This window comes from Trichosurus vulpecula, chromosome X (genome assembly GCF_011100635.1).
Source record: "Trichosurus vulpecula isolate mTriVul1 chromosome X, mTriVul1.pri, whole genome shotgun sequence".
Taxonomy (NCBI): Eukaryota; Metazoa; Chordata; class Mammalia; order Diprotodontia; family Phalangeridae; genus Trichosurus; species Trichosurus vulpecula.
Window position 1 is genome coordinate 17886371 of NC_050582.1, and position 19629 is coordinate 17905999.

Genomic DNA, 19629 nt, shown 5'->3' on the forward strand with positions numbered 1-19629 from the left:
GTTCCCATGTCTGACCTCCCTCCAGGCCTATGTGTGGGCAAGAAACAATTTCTAGAAGCTCAAATGCCAGGCCTTGCTCCTCCTGGAATATGAGCTTTTCCCCGAGACCTATGGAAAGAGGATTTCTCCTGTATTCATTGGAAATTCTTTACTTGGAAGCAGATAAGTATATAGACAATTGTATCTGATGGTGTGTTCTTGTTTGTGGATCCAGGATTAGGAGCGCACCCTAAGGAGGCACATGGGGACCAGAAGTACCTTTGGGGTCAATGATCTCAGGTTGATCTCAGGGACTAGTAAAATAAAGTCTTATTCCCTAACTAAATAGAAATTCTTGTGGTTGATGTGGTAGTGGACTTTTTGATGAAACAGAAAATCTATAATATGTTTGGACAGCTAAGAGATGGGATGTCTTGTTTGTGGAACAGCTAAGAGGCCAGTGTCACTGGACTGAAGAGTATGTGGCAGAGGTAAGGTATAAGAAGACTGGAAAGTAAGGAGGGGCCTAGGTTCTAAAGGACTGTTAAGTCTTCCTCCTCTCCTGCTCCCTGGAGGCTGGTGTTGTCACCCAGCTCCGGCCTCCCTCCCCAAGCAGCCTCTGGGCCTTGGCACCTCAGTTGAGGTTAGAGAACCATATGGTTTTAGGGGTGCTCGAGACCTCAAAAATACCTACACACCGGGTCCTGCTTGAAAGAATTCAACTCAAGCTTTCTCACAGCCAAAGACGTATATTACAGATTTGCCATATTGGGTTGTTTTAAGAAATCTCACCATTTGTGACTCACGTTTTCACAAGCAGGCCGGATTCAATCTGAGGTAGATTGAATCTGAGCACCTTCATAGAAGCAAGATGAAACTTATATACACGAAGATTATAGGAGGGATCTAAGGTGGTCCTGGGGTGATGGGAGGAGGGGTTCAGGGAGGGTCTTGAGGAGTCCAAAGAAGAGCTTGATGAGACGGTTGAGGTCCGACTCCAGGAACCGAGAATGAGACTAGGGCTGGGCAGTAGCTGAAGGCTACCTGGAGATAACAGACAGTGTAGGGCTAGGCTAGTTTAAGGGCTACAGATTTGGGAATAGACACCTTGATAGACTGGCAGTGGAGGGCTAGGCTAGGTTAAGAGTAACCTAGCCATGGGGCAGCTGGGTGGCACAGTGAATAGAGCACGTGCCCTGGAGTCAGGAGGACCTGAGTTCAAATCAGGCCTCGGACACTCGACACGCTAGCTGTGTGACCTTGGGTAAGTCACTTAACCCCCATTGCTCTGCTTTCCCCCCTCAAAAAAAATGTAAAAAATAAAAACAAAAAAAGTAACCTAGCCTAGAGATTTGGGCCTAACCATAATGAAAGGCTTATGGCCTCAGGTAAATACCTCATCTGGTGGGAAGATTCAAGGGGGCTCCCATAGCCTAAACCCCATCACCTCTACCCCCACCCCATTCATGTTACAAGCACCAACTGGATGAATCAGGATGTCCAGCAGCATAAGGACCTTGGATGGAATAGGGAAAAAAAATGATTCACTGAGAACACCTTGTTTGGAAGCAGCAAAGGACTGGAAAACAAAGGGTGCCTTGGAAGAAAGGCTCCTGTCCCACCCCCAGCTGCCAAAGTGAGGCTCTCTCTACAGCAGAGATCTGACCACATGACTGTGACCTTGCCCCTTGGTAAACACCCCCAGGTTCTGCGTTCTGTGACTTCCCAGCTCTAATGGAGAGTCTCCTGCCTGGCATTTAAAGCCCTTCCCATCCAAGGCCCTGCTACCTTTCCTATCCTCTTCCTAATTCTCTTCTCCATGCTCTCCGTGGTCCTGGCCATGGTGGCCTCCAAGTCATTCCTCACATGAGATTGTCCCTTTGCAAGGGCTCTCTCCCATGTCTAGAAGGCTCTTTCTCTTGGACTCCACAAAAGAAGCACAGTAGGTACCTGCCCAAGTTCCACTTAATGGCTCTATTTTGGGTCCTGCCTTTGAGTTAGAGTGAATGTCAATGGTAACTTTCTTTTTGTAGCAGCAACCCTGAGGGGCTTGATTTTTTTTCTTTTTTTTTCTTTTTCTAATTAAAGGGGCTATTTCTTGATTCACTTCTTAAAGAGGCCTATTCACTGAATGGGTATTACTTCACTCTGAGTGAGTACATGAGCCTACAAGGGCTAGGGTCTCCCATTGCATCCTGGGCTATCTGCAGTCATCCTGATGAATATCTGGTCACTGGATCTAGATGTTTTTGGAGGAGAAAGTAAGGCTGGTGACCTTGCACAGCCCTCCCTCACTCAAATCAAAGTCAACTGCATGTCATTTCATCATCTCCCTGACGCCATAGTCCTCTTTGAAAACGAAGAACAAACACCATCTTAGGCTTGAAGAGTTGGCTCAATTGTAATGTTTTTCAGACCTTTCCCAACTGATCCCCATCCCAGACTACTGCCTTCCTTTCCCTGGAAGATTGCCTCTCATCTCTGTATCTGCAGTGTCTAAGTATAAGCCTCCTGGCTCTTCCATTAAGATGGAAGCTCCTTGAGGGCAGGAACTAAGTTTGCATTTCCTTTTGTGAAGAATGAAAAGCCTGAGAAGACAGAGTTTCTGGGTAACTAATCAATTTATTAATTAGGCTAGCAGATAATCAAGTGGGAGGTCAAGGAGGTGCCCCTGACAGGTGAACATCAAACCTGATTGGTGAATAATTAATGAGGGGGTTGTGCTTATTAGTGAGGAGGTGGGTTAAAAATCTCCTCCTCCTGTTAAGCCCTTAACAGGGCTCTTCCAGTTAAGAACAAGACTTGATCATGAAACTAAGCTGCCTTGAGCAATCTGGACAAAGAAATCCATCTCTACTCAGACCACCCTGATTGGTTTTCTTCTTCTTAAGGTGGGTCACCCTAAATTCTAATGGAGGGTTCCAAAGACTGGAGTTTATGTCCTAAGAGCAAGAATTCACCTAGATTAGATTCTGTTGGTAAGGTCTAGTTGGGTGGGGTCCTGCTTAATTGAGATCACAAAGCATGTAGTGGGAGAATTTAGACTATCTCTTCTATCAGCAATGTCCTTCAGAGACTGACTGAATGACCTCCAAGGGCTGATCTCTGAATGAGGAAATAGAATGGGAAAACTTCAATCCTAATTTAGTAATTGGTTATTAATATAATGGAAAGTACTTTCTCTCATTTTAGATCTCTAGCTTTTAGCACAGAGCTTTTCATATGCACAGGAAGACCTTAATAAATCCTTGTGGAGTGATTCATCTACAGGATTCTATTTTGTGGGGAAAAAAAAGAAACAAGGTCTGGCAGGGCCCATTCTGAATAACTGCTTAATTCTGTCTGGTCACTGATTCCTCTGTAGGTCCTGTTAGAAATACGCTTGACACTGAAATTCAGGTATCAAGGGCAATTTATTATTATTGAGGAATCCAAAGGAATTGGTAAATGCTCCTGGCCAGGAGCAGACTCCACCCTTCTCTAGGAAGGGGGAGTGATTGTGAGAGATGGGTAAAAGTTAGGGAAAGTAAGGTTTCCACAGAAGAGTTAACTGAGTTCCATAGAATAATTAATGAAGTGTCAGCCTGAACAAAGAAGGAGCAAAAATTAATCAGGATGAGAGTCCTCAGCCAATGGGAATAGAGTTTGTGGTTTTGCAGAAACCACAGTTTCAGGATATAGGCAAAACTGGTCTAAACCGGCCAGATAATGGTGAGGGTTGAAGAGAAAACTGGGTCAAATGGCTACCACGCTTGCTTAATTGGCTAATTGAATATTACCTTACACACACACAGGGAGAAGTTTTTGGCCATTTTTAAACATGAGACTTATGGTGAGGAGGGGTAACCATACCAAGGAGTTGCATGTTGGGGGCTTATAGGGAAGATTGTGACCCAGAAGGGAGTGGACCAATTCGTTCTCTGAAAGGAGGTACTGAACTGATGGTGCATCAATCTATGTCAGTCTAACAGAATAAAGTTGGTCTCACTCCTGTATACTCCACTCCCTCTTCCTAAAGAAGGGTGGAGTCCACTCCTGGCCAGGAACATTTACCAATTCCTTTGAATTCCTCAATAATAATAAATTGCCCTTGATACCTGAATATCAGTGTCAGGTATATTTCTAACATGGGGAATACAGGAGTACAGTCTTTCCCCACCTTGCTCTTAATTCTGTCCTTTGGGACAAAGCAAAAGAAAGAGAATGAATGTTTGTTTCTCCTGGAATTTTTCACTCTTCTTAAAAAAAATCTTTGAATTTCTATTTTAGTAGGAAAGATAATTTTCATTTCACAGTATAAACCATGAAGTGCTAGGATGATTAAAATTAAGAGTTATTGATTATCACATCAAAAGTACTTTAAAGACTACTGGTATTGATTTTTATATGGGGCCAATGAGAATATGAAAGAATATGATAACAAAGTCACTGCAGCCCACCAAATACTTTAAATATGAGAGAGGATTCAATTTTGAGAAACCCCCTTACTTAGGATCTCTCTAATTTGGCAATAGGTCCACACATACCATCTCTGTGGCAAGCAAGGAAATACTGAGGGCTCCTGGGTCAATGAGAGGAGTCCCAGTATGACCCTGGGGGCCGCAGGAAAGAGAAGCTGAAATCGTTCCCTTTCTATCGGCTTCTTCAAAAGCTTTGCCCATCATCTGCCTGAAGACCAGGCTGGTGCTTCAAAGGACTTCCCTTCTGTCTCTGTGTCCTCCAAATATTTCAATCCTAGTCATCACATCTGGCAGCCAATGTCACTGCTGGGCTTAATCGAGATACATTTATTTTTTGATGACATGAACAATGAAAAGATAAGTATACAAGAATGTGCTCTTGGTGGATCGAGGTCATTTCTAATCTAGCTAGAGAGAGGCCTTCTCATGCATCAGGGAATGGCAGGGCACTCCACCCACCTAACGACCCACAAAGCTACTACATTTACTATTCATGATGTAGACCTTGGGGATGAAATAAAATACATTCTGTTTCTCTGAATCTATTTTCCAACTATCTCGGGACATGGACAATCATATTTAATGTTTCATACAAAAGTCTATTACCATATTAACCATGAGAATTTCTAGTTATTTAGGGAATAAGACTTTGTTTGAAACATACTTACATTGTCTAGGAATAAATAAGACTTGTTGGGAAGCCAGGAATGTTTTAATTATAATTTACATTTATTCCCCCTGAATAAATGGGTACCTCCCCTGAACAGAGTACAGGAGAAAGTACAAAAGACTCTGACGGACGCCAGTCCTTTAATAGACCCTCACCTCAAATCTCCTGCCAGGCTCTTCATTGGCCAGATACAACCCCCTGACTGCCTACATCATGCCCTCCTCAAATGGCTCATTCAAGCATGTGTGCAAGCCTCTGACCTTTCACCTGACTGACCTGAGGCCTGGTTTCTGCTAAAGCTGGGGTGGGGATGGGGGAAAGGTACACATTCAATTCTGTGGAAACAAAACTCCTCCCACCATTTCTTACAATTTCCTCCCTCATCTTTTATGCAAATATTTGTTTCCACATCTTTAATACTCCCTTACTCTCTTTCTCATCTGAATTTTTTTCCCTTAACCATCACCCCTTTAAGTAAATATGGGAAGAGGTAAAGGTTGATCACCACATTGACAAATCGAAGGGGGCAGTCTGCTTTGTAAATACAGATACAGAGACCCAAAGGAAAATAACAATGCAATTGTCTCTTTAAGATTCAAAAATCTCTTCCCATATAGCTGTCTGGCAGGGAACATTGTCGATGAAGCCCTCTGGTCCTTGGCATTTGCTCCAGCCATCATTCCAGCACAGCATCTCAGCATTTTCTTCTTCTTGTCTTCTTGTAGGAACCAGCTTTCTTTCCATTCTCCTACAAAAGTGACCTTAGCACAATTTTAAGTTACCATTTCTAATCCTTATTCCCTGATCATTTTTACAAATTCAAAACTGGAACCTTGGCCAATTGTCATGTTTAAGAAATTCACTTCAGAACCCAGTTTCTTATACTTTACATTAATAATTTCCTCACCAGGAGGATGAGATTTCACTAAGGAATTAGCAACAGGTCCCAGTACATACATAAATACATTAAATAACCAATTTTTAACACAATATATATAACATCATAAACTTTTAGTCATGCTATGTTTCTTTGATTGCATTTACAAAATAAACCACAAGCCATTCTTTTTTTAATATTACTAATTGTAACAAAGCTTTAGACAAGCATGATATTAACCAAATAACATTCTCACAAGCCATTGACCTAATTGTCTCCATACCATTACCAAGAAAAAATACCTAACTTATACAAGACCCTATACAAGGACACTAGTCCCAGTCCTATAGTAATCTAAGATGTTCTATAATCAATTATTTTAATAGATTTTTTTTACTGTACTTACAAAACCTTCTGATTATAGAAATTTGCCACCAAGAGATTAGGGACTTATAGTAAGGGGATGATATTTTCCTATCAACTCCAGGAAGAAGTTATGTCAAACTGCAAGCTGCATTGAGCCAGGCTTAAAGTCTGCCAAGTTTCAGTTAAGGGGGTCAAGAGAGTCCCACCTCAGCATATGCAGAAGTTGCTCTCTCAACTTTGCCATGAAATCATACCTGCAGTTCATGCCTACCCTCCCCCTCCCCACATAGGGCTGCTGGCATCTTGGGTCAGTCTTCCTTGATATTCACACCTGCAGATACTAGGGCCCACTGCAAAAGAGTGGGGGTACCACCCATTCTCTGCATGAAATACCTCTTTCTTCTGATGCTGTATTGATCCCAGGACAAGCCCCCAATTGTTTGAAACATACTTACATCATCTAGGAATAAACAAGACTCGTTGCAAAGCCAGGAATGTTTTAATTGATGCCAGTGGCTACACCCATGTCTAATTCTGAGGTGGAAAGTATAAGAAAGATAGGGGAAAACCTTCCTTTGCATTGGTCTTGGGGGGACAGCTCCTATCCCCTGAGCAGCAGGTCAGCGGGACTGGCCCTTGGGTTTCTGTATGTGGTTTCCTATCCACACACAGCCCTGCAGGGATGATACACATGGGAACAAATGGTGAGTAGATGGAAATGGGTCTGGCTCAGTAGTTGAGGCCAATGTTTATAAAAACATAACTGATTCTTTTATACATTTCTTTGGAAAAAGTTTTGCATGTTCAGCAAGGTCTTCACTCTTTGAACTCCCTGCCTTCCTCCTGCCTCAATTCTCATCAGATGTGGAGGGAGGTCAGACATGCCCACAGACAATTACATGGTCCATTCTCAGTCCATGGACTTCCCTAATTTCCTCAAACTGGTCATTTGGTGAATTTCCCTATCTCCTTCTTCTCCCAGAGAAACCATTAACAAGTAGTCACTCACCTGCTCTCCATATGCAGAATATATCCTAGCCTTCTTGCTGACAGCACAAGATGGCCAGCCACTAATATCAGAGTGGTAAAAAACTTCCCCTTCTTCGAGTCCCCCCTCCCTCTCCTGTGGCCTTCTATTATCCCCCTAAGAATCAGCTTCTTGCTCCAGAGCATTGGGGTCTGTAGTCCAAGATGGGGCCCTCCCGTGCTATTAGTAAAAGAACATGGACAAAAGTAACAGCATCTCACCTAGAGGACTGGGATGTTGCTAGAGAAGCATCTGAATTCGTGAGCTGGTTCCAGGTCTGAGATGGAGCTGAGAGCACCTTACAGTTCGAATTACCCAGCATCAATTTGCTTTCTCAAGATTAACATTAAGAAGGCGCTGTTCCCCACAAGTTACTAAACTGTGTACATCCTTGGGCCCAATAATACTAGTACTTGTGTGAATTAACGCAGAGCAAAGGAAAAAGGACCAGCAAAACAATTTAAGAGCAGCAGCTACAACTTTGAAAGACTTAAGAACTCTGGTGATCAGCCACGGTTCCAGGGAACTGAAAACAAGGCATGCTGCCCACCTACTGATGGGAAGGTAACGGATTCGGGGTACACATTGAGAAACATACTTGTTGGATATGGCCAATGCAGGAGTCTTTTTTGATTGACTTTGCATACTTTTTAAAAAAGTTACTATTTCCAGCAGAGGACAGAGGAGAGAAAAATAGATGTTCTGTTCATTAAAAGAAAAAACAAACTTTAAATTTCCCCAAACTTTAAGGGTGTGCCATAAGAGCCCTAAGCATATTTGATTACTTCCCAATTCTGTGCTCACTTCAGTCAAATTATTTGAACTCTGGCCACTAATAAAGAGTGCAATCTCAGAGTCTAGTAGCATTGCCTGGGACCTGGGGTCTCACAAGGGGGAGCCATGGCTGGAAGGGAAGTTGGGAGACAGGAGCATCTTGGACTACTTCCCTTTGGAGGGAAGATCGAAATCTGGCTTTTGCTCCAATCTGACCTTAATTTTCCCTCTTTATTATGCAGGCTAGGAATGTTCTTCTGCCTTCCTTCTTCTGACTCTGCCTCCCACAGAAAATAGACTCTCATCTGGAGAGATAGATCAAGCATTTATTAAGCACTTCATATCTGCCAGGTGTGAGAAGGCCTCCATTTTTCAGAGAAGGAAGCCATGGGGGTGGGGGAAGACAGTACTAGCTCATAGGTGGGGAAGTCATCAAGGATACATGGACTGGGGCAGATTTGGAGATGAAGATGTGGATCCTGGAAATTTTCATGAAAGTGAGAATTTCATTATCAAATGAAAAGGAAAATTGTTACAAGGATTTGTTTTTCTTTTCTTTTCCATCTTGGAGGGGATGTAGGAGGGGAGAAAGGAATGCTTGTTAACCAGGGAGGAGGTGATAGGAAAACGTTCCCACTAAAAGTTCCACTTTTGCCTATAGATATCTTTAATTTCTTCCTCTTAAAACTGCCTGTTCATATCCTTTGACCATTTCTCAATTTGGGAATGACTTGTATTCCTATATATTTGGCTCAGTTCCCTGTATATTTTAGAAATGAGGCCTTTATCAGAGACACTAGTTGTAAATATTTTCTCCCAATTTCCTGCTTCCTTCTAATCTTTGTTGCATTGGCTTTTTTTGTACAAAAGCATTTCAATTTAACATAATCAAAATTATCCATTTTGCATTTTGTAATGCTCTCTATCTCTTGTTGTGTCAAAGATATCTATAGGCATATGAAAAAATGCTCAAAATCACTACTGATTAGAGAAATGCAAATCAAAACAACTCTTAGATATCACATGTCTCCTGTCAGATTGGCTAAAATGACAAAACAGGAAAATGATAAATGCTGGAGAGGATGTGGGAAAATTGGAACATTGTTACATTGCTGGTGGAGTTGTGAACTGATCCAGCCACTCTGGAGAGCAATTTGGAACTATGCCCAAAGGGCTATAAAAATGTTCACACTCTTTGACCCAGGAATACCACTTTTAGGGTTGTATCCCAAAGAGATCACACAAGAGGGAAAAGGACCCATATGTACAAAAATATTTATAGTGGCTCTTTTTGTGGTAGCTAAGAATTGGAAATCAAAGGGATGCCCATCAATTGGGGAATGGCTGAACAAGCTGTGGTATATGAAGGTAATGGAATACTATTGTGCTATAAGAAATGGGGATGATATGGACTTCATAACAACCTGGAAAAAACCTACACGACATAATGCTGAGTGAGCAGAGCAGAGCCAGGAGAACATTATACACAACCACAGATATATGGATTCTGTGATGACTAACCCTGATAGACTTTGCTCTTCTCAGAAGCACAAGGTGCAAAGACAACTCCAAAGGACTCATGATGGAGAATACTATCCACATCCAGAGAAAGAACTATGAAGTATGAATGCAGACTGAGGCACACTTCAAGCTCACCTTTTTCCCCCCTTTTTTGTCTCTTTTGTTTTCGTTTTTGGGTTTTTTTTTTTGGTTCTGTTTCTTCTTTCTCATGATTCATTCCATTGGTCATAATTCTTCTCCACAACTTGACTAGTGTGTAAATTAATTCAATGTGAAGTTATACGTGGAAGTTATATGGGATTCCATGCCGTCTTGGGGAGGGAGGGGGGGAGGGAGGGAAGAAAATCTGGAACTCAAAATTATGTAGAACAGAGTGTTGTAAACTAAAAATAAAAAAATAATTAAAAATTTAAAAAAAGTTCCACTTTTTCCAAAATCATGTGAAACTGGGCCCACAATCAGCATACATAAATTTTGTTGGTAGCCCCTTTGGAAAGGGTGAGGTACAGATTTTTTGAGGCAATTCCTTTTATATACCAGGAGCCTGCAAACTCCCATCAGTTTGCTAAGATGGCAGCTCCATTGGAAGGAAATAGCATTAAGTAGAATCAGGAGAACACGCTCTACAATGACAACAACCATGTAAATGGAAAGAAATTTTAAACAATTAAATGAAAATTATATCGTTAGAGTGGTCAAATATGACCCCAAAGAACAGAGGAGAAAATGCCCCTCCTTCCCTTCTCTGCAGCTGTGGGGATATGAAAGATTTCATATATCATCAGACTTGGTTAATGTGTTGTCTAGATTTATTCAACTCTTTTCTTCTTTTTAAATTCTTTCTTATAAGAGATTTTAACGATTCAGAAGCCTCTCCACCCCGCTACTTGAAGAAGCCACCAGGGAGACTCAAATCCTCTGGGTCACCCTGTCAAAGTATGGCCTGAAAATCCCTCTTTCCTATCTGAGGGGAATATGAAACAAATAGCCACCAATTCCCCAGCTGTTCTCCTTCAACTAGCAATAATTCCCAGGTCCAAACCCTCCCCACCTCTTCTCCTCAGTGCCTGGTCCTGCTTGACTCAGAGAAGAACCCTATAACCTCGCCCCAACACACACACGCACGCACGCACGCACACACGCACACACACACCTGGTTTCTGCCTGCCCAGTTCCGAGACTTCTTTCCATCCACTCCGCTGATGAGGGCACAGTCTCTAGGAACCCCCTTGAGTCTGGAGTGCGGTCTCTGGGAGCCCCCTTGAGCTGTCCCTGAGTCTTCAGGCTGGATCTGGCCTTCCCCTAGGGCCACAAGCCTCACATTGTCTTTGGGCCCAGATCTCTCCCTCTATTGTACTTTAGATATGCATGCCTTCAGTTACTTAACAACCTTGATATCTCACTATCTTGGATCCTGGACTCTGGCTCCACCTTATCTTCCTTAGACTTCCCCTCAAGACCCTCCCTAAACCCCTCCTCTAGTCACCCCAGACCACCCCTCAATCCCTCCTAAAATCTTTGTGTATATAATCTCCATCTTGCCTCCATGAAGGTGCTCAGATTCAATCTAATTCAGTAGGTTGAATCTGGCCCGCTTGTGGAAACAGGCGTCACAGGGGGGGAAGGGGGGATTTCTTAAGACAGCCCGTTGTGGTGAATCCCTAATAAACTTTATCTTTTCCCTTGGCTTAGAAGGCTTGAGTCGAATTCTTTCGGCAGGACCCGGTGCGTCAATATTTTGGGGTGTCGAGCACCTCTCCACCTTTCACCTTTTCATTTTTGGTTCCCTGACACCGGGAATACTGCTCATCTCAAGTTTTTCTCCAGCCAAGACTGGAAGGTAAGCCTCTCCCTATCCCAAACCCCTTCTTGCTCTCCAAGCATTTTGGAGGTGCTTTTCGGGCCTAACTCCCCAGGTCCCCAGTAGGTCAGACAGCTGCTCGCTGTCTCGGACTCAGCCTGACGCTCTCAGGTTCTCGGTCCAGTGGTTTATGTTCAAGGCCACGGACCCGGGCACACCTTCTGAAGCATAGAGGTCAAGGACGGACGCCCCATCCGGAAGTGCGCCCCAATTTTCTCAATTCTCTCAAGTGCTAGGGAATGGGAAAATCTCAGGTACCTTTTTGAGTTTAATTTTTCCCCGTCTTGTTTTGTTCCTTTTTGAGGCTTACCCCCAGATCCTCCTAGCAGAAGAAGGGATTTCCAGCCACCACCCCAGGCCACAATGGGTCAAACCTCCTCGATTCCCAAAAATTCGCCCTTAGGTTGTCTTTTACAAAATTGGAAGAAATTTAAGTTCTCTAAAGAACTTAAAAGGAAAAAGCTGGTATACCTTTGCAATACTGCCTGGCCCCATTATCGCCTAGAAGACCACGAAGAGTGGCCTATTTTTGGGACTTTACAATATAATACTCTTTTACAGTTAGAATTATATTGTCAGCGGGAAAGAAAAGGTCTCTGGGCCTGTACCCCATCACCACTGTCCTCTTCTGATTGTATTTACCCTCAATAAAGCAGTCTGGCCTCCCTTTCTCTCTGCTAACTCTGTCTCATTGGACTCCATATCTCTTTGTACTGTGTAATGGCAAGCAAAATGGGACTTTTCACTGCTCTTTGTTTGAATGGGGCAGACACCGTGGGATCATTTTTGTCTTGGAGTGTTTCTCAGCACTAAGACAATCAAGAGTCATTGAATTGTATATGATGTGGTGCTGGTGGTTGGAGCTTTCCCACACTGATTTCTCACACTCTAAATGGTGAGCCTCAAGTACCCCAGGGCCCTGAGACAGGTATATAAGATCTGAGGTTGGCATTTGACTTTTGGGGGTACACTCACTGAAAGAATGTGGGTGATGAGACTCTGGGCAAGCCGTTGAATCCACCCTCCAGCTCTGTAACCCAGATAGATGCTTGTGCTTCTCTGGTAACTATGAATTGTGATTTGAATGAGACAAGGTCTGTCGGTTCATGTTTGTAATTTCTGTTTGTATTTGCCTTGAAGTTCAAAGGGCTGATCTTTTCCCCCTGAACTAAGTGAATGATATATGTACATTTAATTAAACTGAGATTGTTAACCCCTTAAAGTTGCTTTCCTTAGAAAAGCTGATCAAAGAACCTATGTTAGCAGCCTTCTTGTTGTTTGTTGGTCTTCCAACCCCACAAGAGCTGCTAGCCACATTGTTGCTACATACTGTACTTTGAGATCCTAAATCACATGCCAAACTGCATTAAGACAAGGATGGCACCTTAGGACGTGGAGGGATATGAAGATAATACAAAATAGAAAAATTTGTCAATAAAATTTTTAATACAAGCTAAAAATTAGCTTTAAAAAATGGAAGCCATCCCTTCCCTGGATAAAATTCCCAGTCTTAGAAGCCTTGAATTTTTGCCAAAAATGTATTTGTTCTAATCTTGCCATTAATATAACAAGAATATGCTCTTTCAGAATGACAGTGTTCCCTACCCAAATGAAAACTAAGTATTGCAATTAAAATTTAGTCACCAGCTTCTCCTGTTCAGCAGCCACTAAAGGGAAGGCCTCATCATCTCAGAGCACCACTTCCAGCACTAAGCTGCAACTCAATGGGAAGTAGCCAGGAAGTTCATCATTTCCACTACACAGTAGCCCCTGTTGGTCAATGAAACTTCTACTACATAGGGATTCTCCAAGGAAGAAGCGAGGAATGAGTGGATTGCAGATAAGAAGGGCCAGGTGTACCAAGGTGCAAAGGAAAGAGATGAAATATCACATATGAAGAAAAGCCAGAGAGCCAATTTGACTAGAAAAGAGGGAGTAAGAAGGAGTAAGATGAAAAAATTCAGCAGAATGTAAAGCTCCTTAAGGGAAAGGACTGCTTAATTCTGTCTTTATATCCACAGTGCCTAGCATACTGTTTGAGACCTAGTAACTATTTAATAAAGCTTACTAAATTGAAATGAAATAAAAACAAAACTGAAGGGGTAGATAGGAGCCAGACTGTGAAAGGCTTTAAAAGGCAGGCTGAGGATTTAGCATTTTAATACATTATTTCTTGCATTGAAAGGGGGAGAGGAGCTGCCATGACTGAGGAAGCACTAGGTTATTTTTTTATTTGTTTTTAGAGATTGATACCGTTTATGAAAAGATCTCTACACAAACACTGACATACAGACCATGAAATTACACTGATAGTTGAACTGTAAAATGTTTAGAAAAATCTATAATTCCATGTCCCTTTATTTGGTAGTGATACTTTTGCTAAACAATCCTTTTTTATTCCCTTTCCAGTGTTGAAGGCATTCTAGCAGTTATGGGATAATAAAGTCTCCATTTGGATCATAGTCATCTCGTATTTATGATTTTCACAATGCTATGGTCTCACCTGCCATCACTGCACAACAAATATTTGCTTGTGATATTTCCTAGCATTCTGTCTTATGGATTACTACAAGTAAGTCATATTTGAAAACACAGCATAAACCAACTTGAAATTACTGAAATTTACTAGAATAAAACACAACACGTTAGCTGGGCAGCTGTATTCCCAAATTCTCTGTCTGGAAAACAAGTTAACATTTTTAAATCACAGGAAAAACTGTGTGGCTCAGAATGTTTTATTGATCTGAGCAATAACTTGAAGCCGGCAGTCACAATACTATTTGATTCTCCTGTGTTTGATATGCAGACAAACCTTTTGATTTCCATTAAAAGCCCTGGTAGGTGCAAAAAAGGCTGTAGTCATAATAAACGGTACTCCTTGGACTGGTAAAAAGATTTCAAAGCATTTAAAGAATGACTTTTCCTCTGTGATTATCATCCCCTGCAAGATGATCTACATACTTGTGGTGGAGCCAGTCAACAACGTCTCATGAATTTCTTCATATTCATTCAGCCACACATGAATAGTAGCAAAAGCAGCAGACAATCCAGGACTGAAGTTTGGTAGAGCAAAAGGCTAGGCTAAGGGGACAAGGGACTCAAGAGAGGAGGAGGGCGTAGAGTTGAACTGGTTCACAAAGAGGTCAAGATGAGGAAAGAGGAGTATAGTAAGCACAGGAGTGATAGCCTGGGGGGGGGAAACTGAGGGGAGGAGGAATGAGGGTCATGTTGAGGGAGAAAAAAATTTTGGGTGCTGAAAAACAGAAATCACAACAGACTGTGATCAGAAAAAGGAATTTCAGAATTCATAAACATGGAAGGAGTACGTTTGTGGATGATGGAAAGATCAACAGTATAACCATAAAAGGTTATGTAGAGGTAGGGTGGAGGACAGGCAGTAAAGGTGTTTAGGGGAACATACATAGCGTGTGTCCATCTGGACAAGAGTAGTTGGGGAGGAGGAATGGGCACTTAACTAATTGAGGAAGAAAAGAGAGTGCTGTGGAGATCAGCAGACAACAACCTCCAGAGACTTTATTGGACAAAAAATAGGGATTTAATGAACCTTAATGGAGGAGAGGTTACCCAGTAACCCAGAGTTACCCATGATATGTGAGTTGGGAATATGAGTGAACATGTAACCAGATTGGCCAGTGAAGCTGTGTCATGAGGAGGGAGCTAGGGGACAGGGAGAGCCAGGGTTTGGATCCCTGCTCCTTTGTTGGCATTTGCCTCAAGTGAACTGCAGGGGGTTGGAGTATGTCTCTAGGATTATTCATCTTCCTACTTTGTAGCTACTACATGTGGTATGTGGCTTGATGAATGCACATAGACAGTCTTTTCCCTCTCCCCACTCTTTTCATTTAAAGACTCGTTGATTGGATTCCAAAGATTCATAGAAATATGTTCTCAGTAGGTACACTCCATCCCTGTCCCTCCATCCATCTGTCATTCACATATTGTAGGCTATGGTCCAGAAATCCAAATTCCAGCTTCACAAACAGATGTTTTAGATCTACTTTTTAGCTTCTCGTCTCTGTGTATCTGTCAAATGGGGACAACTCCTGTTCTGATGCCTGTCCCAGTGGGTCTGCCCCTGATTCCAGCTTTCTCCACGGTTATGAGAGCAATTAATTAAAAAGAGGTATCTTGACTTCTCAGGAAAGGTTTTCTGACTGTTAAAGGTTGGAATGAAAAGCCCCGGGAGGACAAAGCCAATGAAGATGCTAGTGACTGGGAAGAATTCATTTCCCCAACTGCAGCCTCATTTACTGCAAGGATAGAGTACTCTCATTTGACTTCGATATATATATGGAGGGTTTTTGGCCACATAAAGCAGCTCCATTCTCTTCCTAAGTCCCCTTGGGGATCTGTGGCATACACTTGTGGTACAGCTGGTCAAGATTAGCAGTGATGTCTGTGGTCATGGTACAGGCCTGGTCAGTTTTTTAGCACCTTCCTCTACCCAACTCCAAAGCACAGACGAAGAACGAGGAGTTTTCACTCAAAAAAACGAGAATGTATTGAAATAGTTTAAAATCTTATTAAAATAATTGGACCCTGTTTACTCTTTAAGGCTTAAAAATCTTAATCCCCCAGAGTTTCTATACTTTTCCCAGTTGCCAAAAATTGATCCCCCCCACACTGTTTTTGAGACTGTAGTGAAAGTCAGCATGACTGGTTTTGTTTAACAGGAGCAAATTCAATTTCTAGAATGGCTTATCTTGGAAAGCATCCTTAGCCACTTTGGAAATTGTTATTTGTGCATTAGCTCCTGCTGACTATGAAGAAAGGGAGTGTAAAAAGGCAGGTTGCTATGGGTCAGCTTCATAATCCTTTGGGCCCTAGACAAAAGTATTGTCACCTCTCTGCTTTAATTCAAGAACTGTGATTTAGAGGAAGAAGATGTGAGTTCCAATCCTGTCTCTGCCACAAACTACCTGTGTGACTTCTCTGTCCCTCAGTTTCCTGATCTGTAAAAAATGGGGGAGGAGCCTAAAGCAGGGGTTCTTAACCTGGAGTCCATGGGTCATTTCAGAGGATCTATGACCATGGATGATAAAATAAAATTAGAGGCCACTAGGTGGCACAGTGGCTAGAGCACTGGCCCTGGAGTCAGGAGGACCTGAGTTCAAATCCAGCCTCAGACACTTGACACGTACTAGTTGTGTGACTCTGGGCAAGTTACTTAACTCTGACTGCCTCACCAAAAAAAGCCAAAAAAAATTAGATCATTATTTCCATTAACCTCTAACTGAAATTTACAATTTCCTTCAGTTACGAATTTTGAAGATACCGTGATTCTGAAAAGGCAGCTACCAAACCAAAAAGGTTAAGAATGTTTGCATGAGAGGATCTCTAAGGGCCATAGCAGCCTTAAATATATGATCCTGTGATCGTATAAAATCATGAATAAAACAGGGATGAGGAAAATAAGAATTGGAGACCAAATTCAAGCACATTAAGAGAGGAATGAGTGTGTCTCACACCTGATCACCCTTGATTTGCACTCCCCATACCATCCTCTTTCTCCTATTTATAGAACACCATTGACCTTCTACCTGTTCCAGCATATGGGATATGTCTGTTCCCTTATCAAAAGTCTAGGTTTTCTTGCTTAAATTTTTATCTCTGAATTCTAAAAGAGAAATGATGATGCTATTGTATGATGTTAGATGTGGTTCTAGGTGGGCCCAATCAACCCAATTAAGTCTTATGAACCTGGAGCTATAGATGAAACCTTCATCTGTACAGCTGTAAATGTGATCCAATAACTTCTAAATCAATACAGCTCAAATAATAACCTACGACTCTGCTGGTTTTATCCTTTGTGACACACTTATTTAAAATAGTGATGAATTGTCATGGCTATACATGTTGCTATTTCAATATCTACTTTCCTTGAAGGCAGAAGCTTCACAACCTATAAATAAGTACCTTTGAACCCCAGGAAGGGGCTATTTTACACAAATGGTAAATAGGCAGCTGCCTCTAGGCCGTATGATCTGAGGGTCACTAGAGGCCCTCCACTCAAAAATTTCCCCTCATCCTCCCCATGGTTATTTCATGCCTGAAATTATCATCTCATCTGTGCATATGCAAATGTGTTATCAGAGAAGGATGGCACATGAATTTGTTATATACATGTATCCTGCTACTCTTAGTTGTTATGGACCTTCACAGTTTTCAAATCCATGGTATATCTGGTATCTCATTTTATCCTCATAATCTTCCTCATGGAGATGTACAAAATGAAGAGAAGGTTGGTTAGGAATAATGAAAAAGGGAGAGAGAGCCAATTAGGGAGGAGGAAATGATTGCCTCGTTATAATATAGACCCAGTTGAGATTAAATAGCAATTCTCAGCATGGTTGCTTGTCTTATTTCAGCTTCCTTCAGAACCTCATGAGTGGGAGTAGAGCAGGCCCAATAAGACCAAAGGAGCAAGAGACTCAAACGTGGAGGATGGGTGCATGTTTAACAACCAGCTCTTCTGGGGGAAAAATGTAAGTAAGACACACTTTTAAGTTTAAACTTCATTCTTAACATTTGTGCAGTCACTTTCTTAAGACTAGACAATCAACAAAACAATTAGTTAAATCCTGATTTTGTATCATTTCTCAGTTTTGAAGACGCAAATCTCACATTGAAAATTCAACAATTGGCTGTTGCTGCCTCCAGGAGATCCTCTGAATAGGGTACAGTTGAACTGATTTCCTGTAGGGTTGATTGGGAATGAAGGAGAATGCCCCCAAGCTAATGGCCAGAAAAGTACTGACAGATGAAAGGATTAGACTGTAGAGAGGAGGAAAGAATTCTAGGAAGAATGAAGAATGAAGAATAAGGAGATATTATGATCAGATGCAAGAATTTTGGAGTCACCAAGATTTTTGGATATCACCTATGGAGGTATGGGAAAGGAACCGAAAGGCTTTCAAAATTTTCTACAGCAGCAGAGCCAAGATGGCAGCTGGAAAGCAGGGACTAGCGTGACCTCCCTGCCGAGTCCCTCCAAAAACCTATAAAAAATGGCTCTGAAACAATTCTAGAACGGCAGAACCCACAAAACAGCAGAGGGAAGCAGGACTCCAGGCCAGGACAGTCTGGATGGTCCCTGGGTGAGGTTTATCCCACACGGAGCTGGGAGCTGGGAGCTGGGAGCAGAGCAGAGCCCAGCGTGAGCAGTGCAGACCAACCAGACCAGGAGCCGGGCAGAGCAGACCCTAGCGCCCTGAATCAGTGAGCTGCGGCAGTTACCAGACTTCTCAACCCGCAAACACCAAAGACAGCAGAGAAGGTTAGCGGGAAAAGCTGGGGGAGTGGAAGGAGTTCACGGTTCGGCTACCAGCCCCAGGGGCAGCGGAGGTGGGCCAGGTACAGCTGCTGTTGCTTCCGGCCCCAGGCCCACCTGGTGGGAGGAATTAAGTGGCGGATCAGAGCAGGAGTGCACAGCCTGCTGAAGATCTAAGCCCAGTCAGGGTTGGGGGTTCTTGGGGAAGGAGCAGTGCTGGTGTGGCAGTGCTGGTGGAACATAGAACTCTTTAGTCTACAAGCAGTCATACCTGCTGAAAAACTCAAGGGTCAAGTTAGTTGGTTGGGAATATGGCCAGGCAGCGAAAACGCACCCAGATTCAGTCTCAGGGCAAAATAGAAATTGAACGAATCCATCGATCACCTCCTCAAATATATCCCCCAAAATGCCAAATTCCAGAGCTCCCAGATCAAGGAGAAAATATTGCAAGCAGCAAGAAACAGAAAGAAACAATTTGAGTATTGTGGAAACATAATCAGAATAACCCATGATCTAGCAGCTTCTACATTAATAGATCGAAGGGCTTGGAATATGATATTCCGGAGGTCAATGGAGCTAGGATTAAAACAAAGAATCACCTACCCAGCAAAACTGAGTATCATGCTCCAAGGCAAAATATGGGCTTTTAATAAAATAGAGGACTTTCAAGCTTTCTCAGTGAAAAGACCAGAACTGAATAGAAAATTTGACTTTCAAACACAAGAATCAAGAGAAGCATGAAAAGGTAATCAAGAAACAGAAATTGCAAGGGACTTACTAAAGTTGAACTGTTTTGTTTACAT